General features: G+C 32.5%; 1 protein-coding gene across 1 annotated transcript in view; it reads right to left on the bottom strand.

Moving 5' to 3' along the window:
• LOC137640702 (lachesin-like) overlaps nt 1-20,000 on the bottom strand; it is a 309,319-nt gene that overhangs the window by 57,695 nt on the left and 231,624 nt on the right. The gene's annotated exons all lie outside the window — the stretch shown is intronic.

Here is a 20,000-nt window from a genome sequence, read left to right on the forward strand (position 1 = left end):
ATTATATACATATATGTATATATATGTATTATACATATATAAATATAATATATTATATATATTATTTATAAATATATATATTATAATATATATAATATATATATATATATAAAATATATATATATGTGTGTGTATATATATATATATATATATATATATATATATATATATATATATGTATATAATATATATATATATATATATATATATATATATATATATATATATATATATATATATGTATATGTATATAACAACAAATTAACAATAATAAATATAAATACTACCATTAATAATCCCTTCACCGTCATTATCTTAGAATCTTAAGACGTACGTAATAATACTAACCTCGAGAGATTATTCGTAACAAAAAAGTACACAGAAAATAGAAAGTAGAAAGAAAAAGCGACATAAAAGGATAAAAGTGAGAAAGAAGAGAAGTTGGACAAGAAGAGAAATAAAGACGGGAAGAGTTATCTGCAAAAGGTCAGGCATTAAGCCTTAATTTCGGCAACCTGCTTTATTTATGAAGACTAATGCCAGATTTAGAGTTTGAAAGGTAAACTTTCCGAAAAGAAACTCCGTTTTTTTCTTCGCCTCTTTATTTTTCTCTCAGCGTTTTCTCGTAGGCAGCTAGGATTTTCTTTTCTCAGACATTAGCGTTTTTTCTCTGAATTAGGAATTTAACTTTTGTATTTTTAATCATGTATCGTTAGGGCTGTGTTTGTTTTCGACTATTGTATTAATCAAAATGCTAAGTCAATCTTTTTTTTATCTAGATTTCTACTCAAGATTCACTTACACACATTAGTGCTTTATTTGTTTTACTTGTTTAATAATTATAGTAACTGTCATATTAATATTCTTATTTGTATTTAAATGTTGCATTTGATATTAAGAGGTTTTGATCTAACTGAAAAAATAATGGTTAAAATATTTAAAACAATTTCATTGATGTTGTCCTGATGTGACGAAATTTTACAGTTAGTTTACTGGACAGATTTATATATATATATATATATATATATATATATATATATATATATATATATATATTATATATATATATACATAAATACATACATACATACATACATACATACTGTACATGCAGAGAGAGATAGACTTTTATTGTGATATTCTAGAAATTACTCGAAAACATAACACAAATGACGATGTTGTTAATCTAGCATTTATCAGGCCCCGGAGGATGGTACTAAGAAAATAGGGAGGTAGAGAGAAAATAAAGCATAGCGAAGATGGAGAGAAGTAACTGGAGTTGTTTCAGACAAGAAAATGTCATTAACGCTTGACATAAATATCTGGAAGACAGTTATCAGGCCTATCAGAAATCTGGGCTCTTAAGAGGAAAGAGGAGGAACTGTTGGGATCAAACAAGCTGAGGATGGTGAAAGAAGAGTCAAGATATAAGAATGTATGGTTTATATTGTGTAAATGAGGTTAGGGAAGCTCGTATGAGATACTATGGCCCTGTATTGAAAAGAGAGGAGGTGGAACCAATAGATCTATAGACAATGAAGGGGAGCAGAAGTATAGGTCGTCAGCCGATCAGGTGGATGGATGTGGTGTGGAGGTATATGGGTGAGGTGGAACGGGTGAATACTATTATTATTATTATTATTATTATTATTATTATTACTACTACCACTACTAGCTAAGCTACAACCCTAGTTGGAAAAGCAGGATGCTATAAACCCAGGGGCTCCAACAGGGAAAATAGCCCAGTTAGAAAGGAAATAAGGGAAAATGAAATATTTTAACAAAACAAGAGGAAGAGAAATAAAATAGAAAAGTGTGCCCGAGTGTACCCTTAAGCAAGAGAACTCTAACCCAAGACAGTGGAAGACCATGGTACAGAGGCAATGGCACTACCCAAGACTAGAGAACAAGGGCTTGATTTTGGAGTGTCCTCCTAGGAGAGCTGCTTATGAAATAGGTAGAAAAAGAAATGACTTTAGCAGCGACCCTGTTATACTGTGGATTCATTATTATTATTATTATTATTATTATTATTATTATTTGCGAAAAAAGAAGGGGGTAATGTAAGCTAGGTATTAATTACATTTGAGGCTTGGAATTTGCGTTATTGTGGATTATTCCACAAATACGAATTGACAGGAAACCGGTGACGATAATCTCTCTCTCTCTCTCTCTCTCTCTCTCTCTCTCTCTCTCTCTCTCTCTCTCTCTCTCCTCTCTCTCTCTGTCTGTCTGTGGGTCCTATGTAATAATGGATAGAAATTAAGGAAGAGAGGTGAATGTGTGATGTACGTAAGTGTAATGCTTTAAAAAGATGTTTCCTTACCCCTTTTGGAGACGCGTAAAGAGTAACACAAACGTGACTGCCACGTTCATCTCTTAATTACTGTATCGTGGATAAACCCTTGTAGTAAAATATCCCTCAATATTAGTCACTTAACTTAATATACTGTACACACACACACACACACACACACACACACACATATATATATATATATATATATATATATATATATATATATATATATATATATATATATATTCAAATAAGCCATATATATTTTTGATACATTAATGTCTGGATTCTCTTAACGACCTTGGGATCAGAGCCCCAGCCGAAATCACACAAACACAAGAGCTTGTGACCGGCCGGGAATCGAACCCTGGTCGGCAAGCTTGTATAGACTTTGACTAAACCGCTTCGTGGCCAAGTGGTTTAGTCACTATTGGCCTTGGTCTATACCAGGGTTAAAAGAATACCGGGTTAGCCCACTTCTGACCAAATTAAGAACAATCTCGGGCATGTCGCTGAGCGGCTGCATTGGTTAGGGTTCAGATTAAGAAATGTCATCAGTCTGTATTTGACTCTACTCGGGAGAACAACAAGAACTCAAGCTCTCTTAACCATGCGGTCTTAAGCCACCTGGTTAATCTCTAGATAAATCCTGGTTAATCCTCTAGGTTCTGAGGAGTCATGGCTACTTGCTCCGTGTATGGCTGCAGATCAAGTCAAAGGAGAAAGGAAGACCAAAATGTAAAATCTCTCTCTCTCTCTCTCTCTCTCTCTCTCTCTCTCTCTCTCTCTCTCTCTCTCTCTCTCTCTCTCATATGATTCCTTTTGTAAATCTACCAAAAGTTGTTTCCCTATTTGTACAGTGTCGCATGTTTTTTTTTTTTATGATAAGAATCTTGAACAGAAAAATCTCCTGCAAGAGAAGTCAAAAGCAAAAATATGGAAAAATAGAGAAATGGTAAATTTCCAAATAAAAGCTTGCATTTTTTTTTTTATTTCATTAAAAAAGTATAAATTTTAAACAGAATTCTCTTATTTCCTTAACCTAAAAATAAAGAAAAACAAAGAAGAAACTGAAATTCTAGTCTTCAAATAATAAAGTACCTGAAGATTAAGATAAAAGTTATCTTCCTCGGTCACGAAAGAAGGAAAAGTGTGCTATGGGGGAAACACCTACTATAGTGACCCTAAAACTTGTTTTCCTCGTTTTCTTCTACAGTCACTGACCATTGACGTCACGAAGGTGCGCAGTAACTCAGAGACGGTCTAACCCGGTATTCTTTTAACCCTGGTCTATACAAGCTTGCCGACCAGGGTTCGATTTCCGGTCGGTCACAAGCTCTTGTCTTTGTGTGATTTCGCCTGGGGCTCTGATCCCGAGGTCGTTAAGAGAATCCAGACATTAATGTATCAAAAATATATATGGCTTATTTGAACATGAAAAACACGTCTAAATGTGCAAAATTTATCATATATATATATATATATATATATATATATATATATATATATATATATATATATATATGTATATAATCTTAACGTGGGGAAGGGTTTGTGTATCATCATGTTCAGTAAAGCTGTACCAGTCAGGGCCACCCATACTAGGTTGGGTTGCTGTGAGGCGTGCGATCAGACGAAAATCATTTACTTGCATTATCCATCATGGTGATGAAAACTGGCCAAACCCCAGACATGAATTTATGTCTGAGATCTTGTCCTGCAATGGACTAGGAACGGCTGCATTTGTTGTTTTAACATATACATGGGTAGAAGTGAAACTTTTGCAACCTAACAAACTGACTAAATGGTGATACATAAGGAGTTTGTTCGCCTAAATAGTATCTCGTCCCAGAATGACCTCCTAACACGCGTATGAATACAAAACAATGCACTGATTAACGAACTTTTCAGGGAATCTTGCGAACCCGTTCCTTCTAGTTATGTCATAACCATGCAACTGTGGTGCTTAAGCATTAGTTACATGACTTTTGTACTATGATCTACCGTGTTCGTGGATCAGAGTTACCTTTGGCTAACTGAGATCCATATCTTCGGTTAGTTTTATGTTATTTCTAGTTACTGATTTTGTTTTAGGTCGTTACATTGATTCAATATTAAACTGTAGTTATGAGTAATCTGTTGTGAAGTCTTTTTTATTGTCATTTAATTTCCAAATTAATTTTACTTCTTTCCTTTTGCTCATTTTCTGTTAACTAAAATTACAATAGGAACGACAATGATAGTGGTGTGTAGTTTTATTTGCGTGAATATATATTATTGTCGCCGCAAGTTACATATTATCGTTGCTTATTGTTTATAGTTCTGTGAAGCCTTACTGTTTGGGGGTAAGGTGGAGTTTTCTGGAATTAAAATACACACACTCCTTGGCTAGCGTTCACTAAGTGTAATATTCATGATTTTTACGCCCGTTCTCCCGCTATTTACTGCGTAAGAGTTTTCTATGTGCATAATTAAAACGCAGTGTGACATTTCTTTCCGACGCGAGTTTACTATTGTCTGTACGAAAGGGATGGCGTAGATAATTGACGATAAAGAAACGCGTTAAACGAAATCTCAACCGTCATGGAAAGAAAGCTTCGAAGATGGCAACACTGCTGAAGCATGGTGTTTCCAATCGTGAGTTCCGATTATTTTGTTTGTTTCCTATGTTAGTGTTAGTGTGCAATAAGCTTACGAAAATTTAGTCTTTTTTTCACCGGGCTATTTTACTATTGCTATTTCTATATAGAATATTTATTGCCGGTACGGACTTATGGATACATTTCACTCATTTATTAACATATAATATACGTGATGTTATTTCAATTAAATAAGCTTGCCGAACCAAAGCAAGTTATTCTTTTATGGAAGTCCTCGGTGTCATTAATTATTGAACTAACTCTTCGAACTTCTTCCTTCAAAGTGGGGTAGTTGCTTTGTTCAAAACATTTAGATTAAGCAGTAACTGTTGACAGTTGCTGGAATTAGACAATGAATACCTTGGAATTTAAGAAAAAACGTATGAAAAGTGTTTCGACTTTCGGTTCATTCTAAATTAATGTAAATCTCTCAAACATTTATCTTGTTTTATTTTTCTATGGTAACAACTTTCACAGATTTTTTATTGTTGGTCTGCTTGTTCTCTCTCTCTCTCTCTCTCTCTCTCTCTCTCTCTCTCTCTCTCTCTCTCTCTCTCTCTCTCTCTCTCTCTATATATATATATATATATATATATATATGTATATATATGTATATATATTATATATAATATATATATATGTATATATTATATATATTATATATATATATATATATATATATATATATATATATATATATATATATATATATATATATAATTTAATGGGGAGTAGATAGGCTATGTAAACTTACTGAACTCCTCTAAAGTATTTGTTCTGGAATCATTTAGATCCAAATGACAGCCTTTGCCATTTATCACTTAAGCTAACTTCAATGACAGAGTTAGTTACCGATTTCATTCTGTTCGAGAAAACTTTTTCATCTTCTATTGTTTTTATTCTTTGGGTGAGGTGAGATAACATGAGCTGTCTTCCTTTCAAGCTGTGTTTACCTGTAGCCAGCTCTGTAGGAGTCAAGTTTGACTCGTTGAGATTCCTGTAAATGTGTGTCTCAGAGATTCTTGTAAAAAAAATTTCTCAGATTCCTGTAAATTGTTTGTCTCAGATACCTGTAAATGGTGTCTCTCTGAGATCCATATAAATGATTTGTCTTTGAGATTCCTGTAAATGTGTGTCTATGAGATTCCTGTAAAAGTTTTTTCTCAGATTCCTGTAAATCGTTTGTCTCAGAGATATCTGTAAATAGTGTCTCTCTGAGATCCATATAAATGATTTGTCTCGGAGATTCCTGTAAATGTGTGTCTCAGAGATTCCTGGAAATGGTTTGTTTCAAAGATTCCTGTAAATATTATGTTTCAGAGATACCTGTAAATGGTGTGTGTCTGAGATTCCTATAAGTGGTTTGTCTCAGAGATTCCTGTAAATGTGTGTCTCAGAGATTCCTGTAAAGGGTTTGTTTCAAAGATTCCTGTAAATATTATGTTTCAGAGATACCTGTAAATGGTGTGTGTCTGAGATTCCTATAAGTGCTTTTCACAGATTCCTGTGAATGTGTCTCAGAGATTGCTGTTAATAGTATCTCAGGGATTCCATTGAATGTGTCTCAGAGATTCCTTTAAATGGTGTGTCTCAGAGATTCCTGTAGATGGTGTGTCTCAGAGATGGCAATTTTTTATATGGTTGATAATAAAGCGTTAAATTTTATATTCGGTGGTTATTAGTGTGTTCATTACCTCCGCCAACGAAGTTGGAATGAGGTTGTGTTTTAACCCCTGGTTGTGTGTTTGTTTGTGAACAGCTTTTTTACCGCAATTTTAATCGTAATGAAACTCGCATGGATTAACTGATATGTAAAGATTTGGAAATTATTAAATTTTGGAGGGTCAAGATCAAAGGTCAAGGTCATGGTCAAGCAAAATGTCCAATTCACGTAATCAGCCATAAGTTTGGAATTCGTTGTCGCAGAGACTTCAAACTTGGTTCATATTTGAATATATGAAAATCCACGCCAATTAATACATGTTAAGGTCAAAGGTAAAATTCAAGGTCGAGCAAAAGGTCGAGAAATAAGCTGCTGCGCTGTACCAAGGCCGTCTATAGTTAGTAATTTAACAACCCTTTACATTGCATGGTAGTCCTAAATAGGATCAGAGGTTGTTTGTTTTATCGTTTATAGTTTGCTTCTCAAAGGTTTATTCACCGTGGAAGTAGATAACCAAATATATAATAGAAATTTTATATGGGGAAGATTTTTATTGTGAAAAAAAACCCGTTTAGTTTGAGATTCAAACGACCATTTTGCAAAATTTAAAGTTGTTGTCTTAAGTGCATAACATTCATTTTAATTTGTTAAAAGGAGTCATAAGAAGATTGCATTTAAAATCAAATAACATCGTCGATGTTTAACATTGATGAAATGACATTAGATTGGCGTATCTGAGTTCATTTATATTAATGGTAGTTTATTCAGAGAATAATGTCGGCATGAATTATTAAGCGATAATGATGAAAATAGTTTTGTTGGACATTTGAGAACATAGGCAACATTTTGTATCTATCGTAAAGGAAGCGGGAAAGAAATAAACTATAGTCTATTTTTTATAGCGGTGCATATTTGCACTTGACTCACAGGGGTGCCCTTTTAGCTCGGAAATGTTCCTGATACCTGATTGGTCGGAAGTATTTTTGTCCGAACACCTTCTTTGTTCTCGAATGATTACCAAGTAATGTGAATCGAAACTTATTTATCAACCTATATTTCTCCATCATATATATGTTTTGTCAATAAACAATGTGAAAGAATAAATATATTATAAAGAATCGTCTTGGTAAGTCTAGATTTAATAACACAATCCGCCGAAGTCAACGACAGCAGCTGGTTTTCGGATGCACGCTTTGTAATTTGTAATTTTTCACATACTTTAACGCAAATTGGAATAGATTACACTCAGCATAAGTTAAACATGTTATTATAAACTTTCTTTGAATACCAGAACTTACCAAAAACATGGAATTAATAAAACCCGATATTTGTGAAAACTTTTAAACATGGAATTAATGAAACCCGATATTTGTGAAAACTTATGGGGAGGTAAAAGATCAGCCTCTAGCGGCCAGGCAGAAAAACGATCCCTTCTGAGTTGTAGACGCAGTTTGTTTTTTTCTTTCGTAATATAGTTCGGCTTATTCCTTTCAGTTTAAATAGTCTTACATTGTTTCTTTTCGTATTATTTTGCTTAGTATTTTCCCACATTCCTGTTCCTCACCGAATATCTATCTATTTTCCCCGATATCCCTTCTTTCATATAGGCCTATGTGATATCCGCACTACGATTCCTTATGTTTTGCACCTTACGTCAGTAAGTATGTAAATAATAACAACATAAATTTTATGCTGTGTAGCAAGTATAACCTATTCTGTAAACCTGATATTAAGCATAGTATTTTTTTATTCCCGCCTCTACACTATTTTAATGAGACTAGCACGCGCTTCCCTTCAAGCCATCACTTTCGACAGAAGATAAGAAATAAGGAATCGTAGTGTGGATATCCCATATATGAAAGAAGGGATATCGGGGAAAATAGATAGATATTCGGTGAGGAACAGGAATGTGGGAAAATACTAAGCAAAATAATACGAAGAGAAACAATTTAAGACTATCTAAACTGAAAGGAATAGGCCGAACTATATTACGAAAGAAAAAAACAAACTGCATCTACGAGTCAGAAGGGATCGTTTTTTTTCCGCCAGGCCGCTAGAGGCTGTTCTTTTACCTCCATAAGTTTTCACAAATATCGGGTTTTATTAATTCCATGTTTTTGGTAAGTTCTGGTATTCAAAGAAAGTTTATAATAACATGTTTAACTTATGCTGAGTGTAATTTATCCAAATTTGTGTTAAAATATGTGAAAAATTACAAAATTACAAAGCGTGCATCCGAAAACCAGCTGCTGTCGTTGACTTCGGCGGATTGTGTTATTAAATTTAGACTTACCAAGACGATTCTTTGTAATATATTTATTCTTTCACATTGTTTATTGACAAAACATATATATATATATAATGGAGAAATATAGATTAATAAATAAGTTTCGATTCATATTACTTGGTAATCATTCGAGAACAATGAAGGTGTTCGGACAAAAATACTTCCGACCAATCAGGTATCAGGAACCTTTCCGAGCTAAAAGGGCACCCCTGTGAGTCAAGTGCAAATATGCACCGCTATAAAAAATAGAGTATAGTTCTTTGCAGTTGTACAAATAAGCTTTTTAAGGTTTAAAGGTTTAAAAACTGCTCATGAATGGCATTGGCTAGTGGGAGTGACATTACTCTAGCAAGCAGGACAATGCCCTAGAGACTGACCATATATACATATGATCAGCGCCCAAGCCCCCTCTTCATCCAAGCTGGGACCAGGAAGAGCCAGGCAATGGCTGCTGATCACTCAGCAGGTAGACCCATAGGCTCCCCCCAAACCCCCATCCTTAGCTCTCAAGGATGGTGAGGATGCAGCAACGAAAGGAACTAACAAGTTTGAGCGGGACTCGAACCCTGTGTGGCGATCATCAGTCAGGGATGTTACCACATAGGTAATGGTAATTAAGAAGGTATTTTCGAATATGAAATTATTGAAGATTTAAGAAACCATTCGAAATGAGATATTTGGACGAAGTTCTTATTGCGAGTAGAAAATATAGATAATAGCAGTGGGGAAAAGGATATCATATGTGAATTTGTATATTGTACTGTAGTCCTTACTCTATTTAAAGTGATTGATAAAGGTTTGATTTTTTAAAAGTATGACAGTGAAAAGATAACCGAAAAAATTGTTTCTAAGTGATAGAATTTTTAGAATTCAAAACCTGAAATTTAAACTGGGAATAATTTTTTGGTGCAGAAACTTATTACAAATGAAACATCCATGCTTATATAAGAGGGTTTAACTGTTTTATGAGTAACAGAAAAAAGTTATCCTGTTACCTATGACGTTATATATAAAAGAACTTCTTGGTATAAATGTGTTGCAGATGAATTATGCACACACAATTATGTTTTGTGTGTATATTGTATTTGTATATTTTCTATATGAATATACAGCCTTGCATACACATACACACACACACACACACACATATATATATATATATATATATATATATATAAATTTATGTGTATATATATATATATATATATATATATATATATATATATATATATATATATATATATATATATATATCACTTTACATTCACATACATTAAAAAATATATTTATCGACGAACGTTTATTTTTTTATGTAACAGTGGATCTATTGTGTATGTTTACATGAACGACGCAACTGCTTTAATGTTGGCGAGATATTCTCTTGCCCATATACTTTATAAATAATGCTTTACGTTCCTTTCCTTCACATCCCACACCAGCTATTCTCTCTTATACTTTTAACTCTCTAAATGTAGAAGGAATAGCCACTCGTAAATTGCAGAGTGGGATGGTCAGCCTTTTAGCTAAATTTAGTCGCAGCATAGTAACCAGTTATGAGAGAGATGAAGGCGAGAAGAAAAGCTAAATAAAGAAGCATTATTCGTTTGAAAGATACTCGTAAAAAGCATAGAATAACTGTGTGTATGTATATATATATATATATATATATATATATATATATATATATATATAATATATATATATATATATATATATATATATATATATATATATTTATATATATATATATATATATATATATATATATGCATATACATATACCTATACATATACATGTATATGTATTTATATGTATATATATACATATATACACATATACATACTGTATATATTTCTAAGTATGTATATATATATATATATACATATATATATATTATATATATATATATATATATATATATATATATATATATATATATATATATATATATATATATATATATATATATATATATATATATATATATATATATATATATATATATATATATATATTATTATAAGTGGGGATACCTTCACATTGTGAAACGGTTTGTGTATCGCCATGATCAGCAAAGTTGTACTAATAAAGACCACCTATACTAGGTTGGTTTGGTGTGAGCGCTAAGATTAAAGTCTCCCACCATCACCAATCTGCAGTGGCCAGTGGGGAGATGAAAATGGCTAAACCACTGACATGACTAAGAGCATGTCTGAGGCCCTTGTCCTGCAATGGACTAGAAAGAGCTGCGTTTGTTGTTGTTGTATATTCAGAATGTAGGTATGCAGAGAGAGAGAGAGAGAGAGAGAGAGAGAGAGAGAGAGAGAGAGAGAGAGAGAGAGATTTTCAACTAATTGCCAAGTTTTTTATTATTATATTTGTGATCTGATTGTAGTTAATACCAAAAATTAGTTGAAAAAAAACAAAATAATAAAATTGGGTCTCGAAAAGGAGCAATAGTCATATGTAAAACACAAACCAGGATAATCTCGCGGATGCAGAAGGGTAGTTTTACCCGAGGCTTTTACTTTGTTGATATATAAACAAACTTCGCTTTATTCCAAATCTTATATTGATAACTTCTCCTTCTATTGTAAATTTCATATTGATAAAAAGATAGTAATTTTACGATGTCGCGTCGGGACTGTATTCTCTGGGGCATTGTTAGTAAATATTTCAGTGAAAGGAGCAAACAAGTCTTTTCACTTTCCCCTGAAATTTTAGTTTATATTCTGTTTTCATACTCTCTCTCTCTCTCTCTCTCTCTCTCTCTCTCTCTCTCTCTCTGGAATTGAAAATATACAACAGTCTATATGGCAATTTCTTTACATACAAAATAGCAAATACTTGGAATAGATTTCCAGCAGATCTAGAAAATTGTATCACGGTAAACGAGTTGAAGTATAAGTTAGATAGATCATAAGGACTCTCTAAATGCTTGAACTAAGTCGCTCTACCAAAGAGCAAGTGGAGTCTACGTGGATGGATCAAGAAGTCTGAGACATCCAAAATCCTTGTAACTCCTTGTAAAACACACACCATTCTCTCTCTCTCTCTCTCTCTCTCTCTCTCTCTCTCTCTCTCTCTCTCTCTCTCTCTCTCTCTCTCTCTCTCTCTCTCTCTCTCTCTGAATAAGAATTAAAATAGTTTACAATTATAAAGTTTGGCCGAAAAGACAAGAAATCTGTTGAACAATCTTAATGAATATATAATCGATGGTGGTACTTAAACCAAAATCTGGCCAATCCCTTTACCGAAGGTAAAATCATCAAGGTAAAAGCCATATATAAACTAAGCTCATTATTATAGCTTGTGGCTAATTGTAAATTAGCAGATATAACTGGAATTATGGTCAATTTGCATGTCTTGGTTTCGGAGAGAAGTTACATATATGATAACTTACGAATAGTTACAGATAATAAAACAACACGATTTATATCAAGAATCATAGATTTATTGGGTATTTTAAGGTAGAGTGATAGGTAAATTTTTTTTTATTAATTTTATTTTGGCGGTTGACTGATTGATTTTGGATTTTTCCATCAACCAATTGACAACGGAATTTGAATGTCTATCGTTTTTATCTATTGATCTACGAAAAATATTTATAAAATTTCTGTAGCCATTTGATTGATCGAAAACTCCAAATTGATATATCAATCGGCAAAAGAAATTGAATAAATTTTATTCGTTGTTAGCTATTGTATTGTTATATCAATCGGCAAAAGAATTTTAATGAATTTTATTCGTTGTTAGCTATTGTTTTACGAAAAACATTATTCAATTTCTGTTGCCATTTGATTGTTCTAAAACTCCAAAATCAATCGATCAATTGGTAACAGAAATTGAATAAATGTTTTTGGTTTTTAACTATTGTTCACGAACAGCGTTATTCAATTTCTATTCCAGATTGATTGATTGAAAACTCTAATACAGTCTATCAGTCGATATCATAAATAGAATAAATATTTTAGTTTTTATCTATAGTTCTACTTTAAAAGGTTGCCGAAGTTTGGCAAGAACAGCAGAGAACAAATTTTGGAACAGACAACCTTTGCGGCTGCAAATGAAAGGTCTTGTACTGTGCTCGGAGCTGTAAGTCATTTAAATAGTGGTCTGTTCCAGAACGGAGTCCTAACCACGTCGTATCACAGAAATTCTCTCGAATTTTCCCCAATGTCATAATTTCCCCGCTCGCCTGAACCAGAATCAAACTTGGGTTTAATATAGGAAGGAGCGAATTTCAACAGCAGTACTATCTTGAAAAAACTATGAATTTAAAGGTTTGAAGGCCGCTCATGAATAGCAGAGGTAAGAGACACTGACCTTGCCCTATCAAGTAGGACAATGCCATAGAGACTGACCATATTACATATGATCAGCGCCTAAGCCCTCTCTCCACCCAAGCTAGGACCAAGGAGGGCCAGGCAATGGCTGCTGATGACTCGGCAGAAAACCTATAGGCTCCTTCAAACCCCCACCCCCCAAGCTTAGCTCACAAGGATGGTAAGGTTGCAGACACTAATGATACTAACGAGACTGAGTGGGACTCAAACCTCCGACTGGCAATCACCAGGCAGAGACGTTACCAATCAGGCCACAACAACCCTAAAACAATTAATTTTTTATGTACTTTAAACTTATTGAAAATGAAACCTCTATTAACTAGAAAAAATACATTTGAGTACGAAAAGGAAAATTAATCGCAAATTAATTCGAAACATTTTAAGAGCTTTTGCCATTTATACGGAATGGTTCATTTTATGAGGAATTGGTGAAAACTAAGCGAGCATTCCTGATATTTGGTCTTCATTAGTTTCATTTGTATATCTATTGTTTCATTCTATGTTTATCTTATGTCATGCTAATAAATTTACACAAGCACACTAGCACACACAGGCGCACACACACACACACACACACACACACATATATATATATATATATATATATATATATATATATATATATATATATATATATTTATATATATATGTATATATATATATATATATATATATATATATATATATATATATATATATATATATATATATATATATATAAAATCATCAGCCGTTACTAGTCCACTGCAGAGCAAACGCCTCAGACATGTCCTTACATTTGCGTCTGGTTATGGTCTTTTTGTGCCAGTCCACGCCTGCAAACTTTCTTTGTTCGTCAATCCATCGTCATCTCTTCCTTCCCTTGTTTGTTTTGCACTCTTTAGGTACCTATTCCGTTATTCTTAATGTCAATCTATTTTTTGTCATTCTCATTATATGTCCTACCCATGTCCGTTTCTTTATCTTCCTAGTTGTTAGAATATCCCCTACTTTAATTTGCTTTCGTATCCATGTTGCTCTTTTTCTGTCTGTGTTATTCCCATCATTATTCTTTCCATAGCGCTTTGAGTTGTAACTAGCTTATGTTCTAAGGCTTTAGTAAGGCTTCAGATTTCTGATGCGTAAGTTAATACTGATAGGACTATCTCATTGAGTACTTTTATTTTTAGAGAAAAAGGCATTTTTCTTTTCATAATCTCTTTTTGTTACCAAATACTCTCCATCCCTTGCTTATCCTTCTTATAATTTAGGTCTCGTGTCTTGGGGGGGAACACTGACTGTCTGTCCTAAGTACGAATATTCATTATTCATTGTATGTGTGAACATGAGAGTATGTATGTATGTCTTTGTGTATGTATCTATGTATGTATGCAGAAAGAGGGAGCGAGATAATATACCTGGGACTTTGTACCGCTACAATTGCCATGAGTTCATTACTGACAAAACTCATCTTTATTCCTTTACCCAGATTACTCTTATTTGCTCTATGTAAATGATTCATTAGGAAAATTATATTGATTTTATTTTATCTATCAAGAAAAGGGCTTGTATTGTATTCTGGCTGTCTGGATACATCGATGTTGTATTTAGATATATGCGAATGATAGATTTATTATTTTTTATAATTTTATTTGCACTTAAAAGATATATATGTATGTGTTTTTTAATTCTTAAATCATCATTACTATATGAGATATCTTTTAAAGAGAGAGAGAGAGAGAGAGAGAGAGAGAGAGAGAGAGAGAGAGAGAGAGAGAGAGAGAGAGAGAGAGAGAGAGAGAGAGAGAGAGAGAAAAAAGGGATCTACTGGTATGCCAAAGGAAGAGAAATTTCTGTTTTAATCTGGACAGAGAGAGAGAGAGAGAGAGAGAGAGAGAGAGAGAGAGAGAGAGAGAGAGAAATCACGCCCTGTTACAGAATACGGGGAGAGGCGAGCACCCGCCCGCCCGCCCGCCCGCCCGCCCGCCCGCCCGCCCAATCCCATCGGCAGCCAAATCAAAAGCGCACTTACCTGCAATAACGAACTGCACTCGCATTTTGATCTGACTTTGTCCGGAGCTAAGGGAGATAAAACGACATCACGCGCTCGTCCGCACGTCAAATTATAATGAGGCAAATTAGCGCTGCAAAAGGTATCCCATGACACAGGTATACAAAGAATTTAATTAGCACGTACAGGTGAAAATACTTTGCTACCGATCCTCATATGATGTCGATGGGGGAGAGGCATTGGCCCTTTGTGGCTCTCTCCGGTTACTCAAAGGTAAAATGGCACTATAGTTTTCTTCCAATTTATCGCGATTTTTTTTTAATGAAGGGGAGTGGGTGAATAGATTTGTTTTTTGGGGGATGAGTTTATTTGGGATTTAAGAGTTTGGAGGTTGTAAGAGCTTCGAAATGCGTTGCTAAACAGATTCCGTTATTATTGTTGTTGTTGTTGTTATTTATATTTTTATTATCGTTATTATTATTATGATTATCATATTATTATTATTATTATTATTATAGTTATAATTATTATTATATTATCATAATTATTATTATTCATTAATTATTATTATTATGATTATTATTATTATTATTATCATTATTGTTAGTGTTATTATTATTATTATTATTATTATTATTATTATTATTATTGCTATTATTATTATTATTAATTTATTATTATTATTATTATTATTATTATTATTATTATTATTATAATAATATAAGCTACAACCCTAGTTGGAAAAGCAGGATGCTATAAGCTAGCCCAAGGGCTCCAACAGGGAAAATAGTCCAGTGAGGAAAGGAAATAAGGAAATTAATAAACTATATGAGAAGTAATGAGCAATTAGAATAAAATATTTCAAGAACGGTAACAACAGTAAAACAAACTCTCATATATAAACTATAAAAAGACTAATGTCAACCTGTTTAACATAAAAACATATGCTGCAAGTTTGCACTTTTGAAGGTCTATCGAATCATTCCACCATTGGTCAGTTCTTTTGATATCAATATATTTTATTTGCTCATCTCATTAAAATTATTTCATGTATCACGTTCACCTTTAATACATTTGGCGATGTAAACAAAAATCTTCAACAGTGGGGTATGCCAATGATAGATATGAACTGCTTTTCTTGCAAGTAATTTATATTTTTTTCCCATTTCACTAATAAAACATTAATTTGCAATACTTGTGTCTTGATCTATATTTCGTATAGAGCATACGCTCTCACGAAGATAAACTGTAGGTTTAAAGGCCACTCATGAAGGGCAGAGGCGAGGGACAGTGACAATGCCTTAGGTAGCAGGACAGTGTCCTAGGTAGCAGGACAGTGTCCTAGATACTAGCAGGACAGTGTCTTAGTTAGCAGGACAGCGCCCTATATGATGTATTTTGTAGATTATGTTTTGCTGAATTATATAAAGACGCAAATTTTGATCCACTTGGAAAGGGTATGTAATTAACTTCTTCAATGGGAGCGCTCAATTTCCCTATTTTGACTGAATACACAATAAGGTAAATATTTTCACTATAAAGATAACGATTTAATTTATTTGGTTCGGTATTTTAAGAGTCGAATAATAGCAAGAGAAGTTTGCCTTTTTATTTTCTTAACGGAAGAAATGGTAAATTGTTTAAAAAAGCGTTCCGCTTTACCATAAGGTTTTATTTTCAACAAGACCTTGGAGTATAATATTGGCTCATTTACCTTGTTTATTGATGAAACTTCTGCCGGTAAGTGTTTTAAGAACTTATGGTAATATCTAGGTAATTATAGTTAAGATTGAGATGAAGCAACGAGCGTACCTGAAATATGTAGTTAGTAGTCTAATTGGAGTATAGACCAAATTAAAAGATTCGAATTAAATTCAGATAATCAAAAGGATGCGAATATGTGAAGAGTGACGAACTCTGGGACTAGGTAGATAGAGCATTATCTAGATAAATCTGTCAGAATTGGTAAAAAAAAAAAAAAAGAAAAAAAAATATAGGAATCCTAGACAAATAATGAGGATCTGGTGTAGAAATACACTAAGCTTCCCAAATGATGATTATTTTAGGAAGAATTTCGATTAATCAGTAAGTTCACCATACAAAGATTAGTAATAAAGAAAAGTGTTAAGTACATCTAAAAAATTAGAAAATATTTTTCCCATTATTCCAATTATATCACGAGACTTGATCTAAATATACTTTCATTTACCCCCTTGACAAATATCTTTCATCTCTCCATCGTAGGATAATTCATCTTAGGGCCTTTTCTCCCTTTCTCTTCAGAATTCTCCTTCTCGATTGTTCCATCAGTATTTGAAGTGTTAACTAAATTGATTCAATCTTCTTCGCTAGATTAGCAACTTTCTCTAAGTTTATTTGCTTTTGAGTTAGTGTTCTTAAAATATTTTTCTTAATTGTTCAATGCTTCTCTTGTAGTTTATTTGCATCCTTATTTCCTTTCCTCACTGGGCTACTTTTTCCTGTTGGAGCCCTTGAGCTTATAGCATCCTGCTTTACCAATTAGGATTGTAGCTTAGCTAATAATAATAATAATGATAATAATAATAATAATAATAATAATAATAATAATAATAATAATAATAATAATAATAATAAATACCTGGAACAAACTATCGTGTTATACATATGATTTAACCAATATCTAATAAAACGAAGTAAACTTTACTGCACTTCACCAAAATACTTCTGAAAATGTTCTTCAGATTAATTAGACCAATGCATGGCTAAAAAAATGCCCTAAACTGCAAGATACAGAGTTAATGAATTTCGGTGAGAGCAAAATAATGGACAACAGTTTCAATTTGATGATACTTTGTGCTTGTGGTTCCCAGCCGGCGGTACCGATCTTCCCGCATATATTAAATTCACTGCTTTTATATGCTACATGCTACGACGGTATCGTGTAAACTTGAGTTTTTTATTTCTTTCTTTAAAGAAAATTATAATGGTTTCATTACTTTTTTTTTTGATTGGTGGAGTTTTTTTTATGTTAGTTTTGATTTGGCATTAAATCTGCTGCTTTCGTGAGAAATATTTTTTTATTTATTTGGCTACGACGGTATCGTGTAAACTTGAGTTTTTTTTATTTTCTTTTTTAGAGAAAATTATAAATGTTTTTTTTTTATTTTTATTTTTGATTGGTCGATTTTTTTTTTAGTTTTAATTTGGCATTGAATCTGCTGTTTTTCATGAACAATTAATTTTTATTTATTTATTTTACATTTTGTTTTTGCAAAAAAAAAAAAAATAATTGTATTCAGTTTGAATGACTGACTCGATTTTAATTTGCAATTAAAATATCTTCATGGAATATTTTTATTTTATAAAAGATTATCGTACATACCTGTGTATCCATATCTTATCGTGCGTTCGTGATATATATATTTCTGCTAATTCGGTTATTCACTCCTGTTACTTTATATCCTATCACAATATCTTCAGAATAGAAGAATAGTCATATCTTTATATAGGAGAAGTTTGAGTAGTGACAAGTGTAGAACAATATTCATGCAATATTTAGTTTCTATGAGAATATCTGCTAATTATGAGTAACAATAACATCATTAATGTTGTAATGATGATGATAATAATCTCTCCTAGATAATAAAAGAGCAATTTTGGTTTTATATATATACAGTACACACACACACACACATATATATATACTTTTCGATCATGCTCAGCCCTCCCCATTGTCCCTCGGGTTGAGGGGGGAGTAGCCATACCTTGGTGAGATGGAGGTGCATGTGTGCATATCTATCTAAATATGTAGCCTTCATTTTTGACGGGTAGCGTTCACTAGTGATTAAAATATTACACCTTTTGTAATCTTCAATCATGTGTTCTTCTGAAATGAATTATCGCACCATAGTTTTTATATCCACGACTTTTTCATTTAAGCATTCATCCTAGGGTGGAAATATCTCATTTTAGTATTTGTAGTTTCACTGATAATTTTGTATTTATATTGTGTCTATAACATATTCACAAATTAACATTTTACATTTTTATCGTCTCGTCATCACTCGTGTTCCTTATTTTTAGTTTATGTACACATCGTTCTTTGAGGGGTGTTGACATTGATGTTGCAATGCATGTTTATCTACCGTTTATTTATTTAGGTGTTTCTTTATCTTTCGTTCATTCTCTCTTTCATTTATTTACTTCTTGATAAAGGGATAAATAGAGAGCATCTTCTATTGACTAATGAAGTTTATGGAACAGTATTAGTGAGATTTAGAAAATCTTTCCAAAAGAAAAAAATGACGAGGTGGAAACATTGTTTTTTAGTCAACGAAGCAATTTTGAATTACATTTGAAATGGCATGTTTATTATTATCATTATTATTATTATTATTATTATTATTATTATTATTATTATTATTATTATTATTAATATTATTATTATTATTATTATCATCTCGTATTCCTCACTTCACAATAGGACTACTGACTCTGTTCTTTCCTTCCCTATAATGTGAAGGCTTTAACTGTTGTTATTCCCTTTAATTTGTTCTCATCATTTATTTATTTCCTTATTTCCTTTCCTCACTGGGCTATTTTTCCCTATTGGAGCTTATAGCATCTTGCTTTTCCAACTAGGGTTGTAGCTTGGCTAGTAATACTACTACTACTACTACTACTACTACTACTACTACTACTACTACTACTACTACTAATAATAATAATAATAATAATAATAATAATAGTAATAATAATAATAAAGGTGGATAAAAAATCCTAATGAAATTCAA

This window comes from Palaemon carinicauda, chromosome 5, assembly GCF_036898095.1.
Source record: "Palaemon carinicauda isolate YSFRI2023 chromosome 5, ASM3689809v2, whole genome shotgun sequence".
Classification (NCBI taxonomy): Eukaryota; Metazoa; Arthropoda; class Malacostraca; order Decapoda; family Palaemonidae; genus Palaemon; species Palaemon carinicauda.